A 6,282-nucleotide genomic window follows, 5' to 3' on the forward strand; every position below is an offset into this window, starting at 1 on the left:
TATTGGGTCCTGATTGTCTCTGCTTTCTAGTCTTGTCTTGACACACAGGAAATGGCCGCTCAGCCAATCACTTGTCACAGTGGTGACCCATCTCATCCAGTGATTGGCTGAGTAGACATTTCCTGTGTGTCAAGATGTGACCAGGAAGTAGGGACAAGAGGGGCTCCAGTAAGCGTTGGCACAGGTGCGGATGGGAATCAGGGAGGTGAGTATTGCCCCTTTTATTTTTTTTTAACCCACTCGGAGTCCTTTACCAATATATTTTCCCACTGAAGAACCCCTTTAAAGGGAACCTGCCACCAGGATTTTGTGCATAGAGCTGGTGACATGGGCTGCTAGATGGCCGCTAGCACATCCGCATTACCCAGTCCCCATAGCTCTGTGTGCTTTTATTGTGTTAAAAAACAGTTTTGATCCATATGCAAATGAACCTGATATGTGTCCTGTGCCTGGAGATGAGTCCAGCGGAAAGGAGCCCAGCACCGCCCCGCGTCCTCCGAATCTCCTCCTTGCTGGCTGACGTCACAGAGCTGGAGCGCCGAAATCTCGCGATGCACAAGCTGATGCCAGCACAGGGAATGAACATGATGCCGACACTGCGCATGCGCTAGCTCGCGCATTGCGAGATTTCGGCGCTCCAGATCTGTGACGTCAGCCAGCAAGGAGGAGATTCGGAGGACGCGGGGCGGTGCTGGGCTCAGAAAATTGGACTCATCCCCGGACACAGGACTCATATCAGGTTCATTTGCATATGGATCAAAACGTTTTTTTAACACAATAAAAGCACAGAGAGCTGTGGGGACTGGGTATTGCGGATGTGCTAGTGGCCATCTAGCAGCCCATGTCCTCAGCTCTATGCACAAAATCCTGGTGACAGGTTCCCTTTAAGGACATTGGAAACATGTAAAACCTAGCTGCACTGGTTTCTTCTAGAGGTCTTTTAAAGAGAACTTGTCACCATGAAATGCAGTCCAATCTGCAGGCGTCATGTTATAGAGCAGGGGGAGCTGAGCAGATTGATATATAGTTTGTGGGAAAAGATTCAGTAAAACTTGTAATTTGTACATTTATATCTCTGCTCTTTCTGAACTAAAGACCACCCCCATGTACATCAGTCACTGACAGCTATCTATGTATACACACTTAGGGTCCTTGCACACGACCGTATGCCCTCCGAGATATATATGTCCCGGAGCGGCATTGATTGTGCGCACGAGAGCGCACAGCATAATAGATTACAATGATGCTGTGCACGTCGGGTCGCCAGCGGTATTATGATTATACGGTCGTGTGCAAGGGCCCTTACACAGAGAATGCTATCAATCACTGATAACACTTCCCCCATGTCCAATCTGCTCAGCTACTCCTGCTCTATGAGGCTAGGGATACACAATGACATTTGTTGTTCCACTATTTGCCGAAGTAATGTCGCGCAACATATTTTATAATGCTAGTCTGTGGTGTTGCACTGCGACATACTGCAACATGACAGTCACAAAAAAAAAACATCCAAGATGGATTTTTGTGTGACTTTCGTGTTGCCGTCGCAGCATGTCGCAGTGCAACACCATAGACTAGCATTATAAAATATGTTGCGCGACATATGTTGCAATGTAGTTGTACTCTATATGTCGCACAACACATGTCGCCGTGTAGCCCTAGCCTTGCTGGCTGACCGCACTGCATTTTGGGGTGACAGGTCCTCTTTAAAGGGAATCCGTCATCAGCAACCTTTGACAGGGGTCACATGTGTCACTGCAACCAATGACTGTCCCTGGACCCCTTATTTTTTCTGTAATATAATATTGCGTGTTGTATTTTTGTGCAATATCCGGATGCTGGAAACCCTTTTCTACCATTCACTCCTATTAGGAACTGGTCTCAGGTGTGAGAGTTCAGGTGACGTAGAATGCTGAGCTGATGGTACTTTTGAAGTTGGGGCTTTTACATGTTTCACTAACATACTGTATATGTCACATATGAGTATTGTGGTATTTCCACTGCAAATAAAAAGTAAAACAATTAATTTAAAAAACTGTGGTAAAGCTGCAGCCAAAAGGCTATGTGTGAACTGGTAATTTTACAATGAGGTAGATCTTTCATACAGCCAAGGGTGTAGCTACATGGGGTGCAGAGGTAGAAGTCCCTTGGTACCTCAGGGGACCTAAAGGCAGGTCTGCTGCATGAGATGACACCAGCATTATAAATGATACACCCTGTTATAGATGAAAGGGAACCCGTCATCAACTTTATGCTGCCCATACTAAAGGCAGAATGAAGTAGAGACAGGTGAGTGGATTTCAGCGGTCTGTCATTTTTTTTAGTTTTTTGGCCCCTTTCACACGAGCGAGTTTTCCGCGCGGATGCGTTGCGGGAGGTGAACGCATTGCATCCGCACGGAATCATGACCCATTCATTTCTATGCGGCTGTTTACATGAGCGGTGATTTTCACGCATCACTTGTGCGTTGCGTGAAAATCGCAGCATGCTCCTCTTTGAGCGTTTTTCACGTAACGCAAGCTCCATAGAAATGAATGGGGTTGCGTGAAAATCGCAAGCATCCGCAAGCAAGTGCGGATGCAGTGCGATTTTCACGCATGGTTGCTAGGAGACGATTGGGATGGAGACCCGATCATTATTATTTTCCCTTATAACATGGTTATAAGGGAAAATAATAGCATTCTGAATACAGAATGCATAGTAAAACAGCGCTGGAGGGGTTAAAAAAAAAATTAAAAAATCATTTAACTATCACGGTCGGCGTGACTATCACATACGTGACGCAGAGGGAGGGAACAAGGAAGGCCCTGCCCAAGTGAGAGGGAAGGTGGTGACCCCTGACTCACCTAGCGGCTGGCACCTGGCTGCCCTGACGTCCCTAGACGGGTTCCTCACCCGTACGCCGATCACGTGCCTAAAGCCCTGGCTTTCCCTAAGCTGAGCCCTAGATAGTGAACAGGGCGGTGGGAACACTAGTCCGCACCACTAGCTTTAAAGGAAAACACCAAGGGAAGGACAGACAATACAAACTCAACATATAATCCCAGGTGGGCGACAACAGGAGACAACAAGAAGCCCAACAGGGATCCGGAGGGTAGCACTCTGGAACGACAACCAGGATTCACAACTCCAGTGGGTCAGTATAGATGTCCAGGCAGGAAGCTCTATAACTGGCAACTAGAGAAGTGTGAGGGGAGAATATAAGGAGGTTGGGAGTGGCAGACAAGAAACAGCTGAGGAGGAGAAGCTACGGATCCCTGATTGAGACAAAAAGGATAGCAAGGCAAACACAGAAAACAATCACTAAGAAACAACGTGATCTTTAGATATAGAGCGCGCAGCCACCCGCTGCGACCTCCTGACCCCGGGTATAACGGAGTCAGACGTGGCTCTTGATACCCTCGTGACATTAACTCACCCTAATCCACTTGATCGCGTAGCCCGGTATCACTTCTGTCCCCTTTACTGAATAGGACCTGTGGTGAGCATTCATTTTAGGTCAAGGACCTTTGATGACGTCACTCCGGTCATCACATGGTACGTCACATGATCTTTTACCATGGTGAATCACCATGGTAAAAGATCATGTGACAAACCATGTGATGACCGGAGTGACGTCACCACAGGTCCTGTTGCTGCACAGAGATCAGATGAAGCCAGAAGGAGATGCCGGGCCGCGAACAAGTGGACTAAGGTGAGTTAAAATTTTTATTTATTTTTTTTAACCCCTCCAGCGATGTTTTACTATGCAGTCTGTATTCAGAATGCTATTATTTTCCCTTATAACCATGTTATAATGGAAAATAATACTATTTACAGAACACCGATCCCAAGCCCGAACTTCTGTGAAGAAGTTCGGGTTTGGGTACCAAACACGCGTGATTTTTCTCACGCGAGTGCAAAACGCATTACAATGTTTTGCACTCGTGCGGAAAAATCGCGGGTGTTCCCGGAACGCACCCGCACATTTTTCTGCAACGCCTGTGTGAAAGAGGCCATTTACTTTTAGCTCATGTGTGACACATCGCTGAAATCAGCATTTCTGTCACTATTTTATGCTGCCCTCAGTGAGGTCAACATAAAGTTGATGACGGGTTCCCTTTAAGCATTGGGGCCCATAAGCTTCAAATGACTCTGGTGCATACAACTGTACATCCGTCATATATACCTCATTCACCTTTTCTGCCCTGCTGGCAGATCTCCCAGTATCACAGAGGAAACCTGTAGACATCTTCCTAGTGTCTGCTCTCTTAATGAGAAGAGTTTATTGAAAGTTCAGTTTTGCCAAACGAGTCTAGGAACTGTTTCTTTAACCCATTAACAACCATACATGACCGGACACTGTTTAGCGATTTTGTGGACATGGGTTGGGCCATAAGATCCTTTTCAACAGCAAAGGATCACTTCAGTTAGAAATGAGTATTTTACTTAAAGGGGTATTCCCATCTCAGACAATGGGGGAATATCACTGGCTCGATTATTTCTGCTGGCCCCATAGAAATGAATGGAGAGCGGTGGACGCGCAAACGTTTGGCCCTCCGGCCACCACCTTCCCCTCTCCGTTCTCAGTGTAGGTGCAGGTCACAGAGGTGGGACGCCACACCTATCAGACAATGGGGACATATCCTAGCGATGGGAATACCTCTTTAAATTCAAGAATTATAGAAAAACATTTTTAAAGATTTGTTGACCATTTTTCTTTTTCATTTCAGCAGTGCTCTGCCATTGAAAATTAAATACAATGGGGGTTATTAATGGACCCCTATAGCTGGCGGTGGATGCGCTGAAGTTATTTAAAGGCGCCCAGCTTCTACATTACTTTGACGTATCCGGCGCCAGTCTAAGGGTCCATTCACACGTCCGCAAAATGGGTCCGCAAAATGGGTCTGCAATTTTGTGGAACGGGTGCGGACCCATTCATTTTCAATGGGGCCGCAAAAGATGCGGACAGCATCCGCACTTCCATTCCGCGGCCCCGCAAAAAAATAGAACATGTCCTATTCTTGTCCGCAGCCACAGACAAGAAAAGGCATTTCTATCATAGTGCCGGCTATATGCTGTCTGCAAAATGCGGAACGCACATGTCGGGTGTCCGTGTTTTGTGGATCCGCAATTTGCGGACCGCAAAACACTTGTGGACGTGTGAATAGACCCTAACTGTTATCCAGCTTCCTTGCTGTCTTACATTTAGACCATTTTCTACGCCTATTAGAAAATGGATGAATAAGACTGGCCTGTCAGCCCATCCTCTTGTCTGCAATGCCCATTTTTTTAGACCTGGCATGAGCGGGGACAAGTCTTAGATTGCGGCGCAAATAACCTTTGCTCCAAAATCTGTGCCAGAAATACGCCTAATATAGGCGTATTTAGAGATAGTAAATGACCACCAAAATGTTGTCCTTCTGTAGCAGTCAGCACAGAGAGATAAAATTCTTATATAGATGGGTAACACATTGTTTACTGCTGCTGTGAGAGAAAGATGGTATCTGCTAGTATAATAGTAGATACAGAATTAGGATAACAGCATCACAGCTCCATTGTTCTCTTGATAGGCCCAGATAAAGATCTCCACAGACGAGCACTTATCAGTGTAATGTGTGATGCTCTAATACCTGGCAGAACACCCCCTTTTCTTGGATCTGAGTTTATGGTTTGGCTGAGAAAGTCAAGCAAGGCTGTATGTGGTGCTAAAAGTCCAAAGGAGGAAGATAACACACCTATAATCTGTCAATATGAGAAGAAAATATGATGTAGTGCCCCTTTAAAACCCTTGAGAAACTCTTTAAGGCCGAACGTTGTGCATCCGTTCCTTGTATTGGGGACCACAATTTGTGGTCCCCAATGCACGGGCATCGTCCGTGCAGCAGCCGGGACGGATCAAGACCCATTCAACTTGAATGGGTCCGTTATCTGTCCGCACCGCAAAAAAAAATAGAACAAGTTCTATTTTTTTGCGGTGCGGAGGCACGGACAGAAAACACTGATCCATGCTTCTGTTCCGCATCTCCGTGATGGTGGACCCATTCAAGTGAATGGGTCCGCATCCGTGATGCAGGGTGCACACGGCCGGTGCCCGTGAATTGCGGACCTGCTGTTTGCAGGCCGGGCAACGGCCATGTGCATGAGCCCTTAGTAGGGTGTTTTATATGCATTTTTGGGGAAGAATTAAAAATGCTGCAGAACGGGCATCTGACATCATAGGGTGAGCACGGCCTTCTCTTCAAGTAGTGGATCAGCGAGGGTGTCAGACCCCCACCGATCTGATATTAATGACCTATCCTG

The sequence above is a fragment of the Bufo bufo genome, chromosome 1 (assembly GCF_905171765.1).
Source record: "Bufo bufo chromosome 1, aBufBuf1.1, whole genome shotgun sequence".
Lineage (NCBI taxonomy): Eukaryota > Metazoa > Chordata > Amphibia > Anura > Bufonidae > Bufo > Bufo bufo.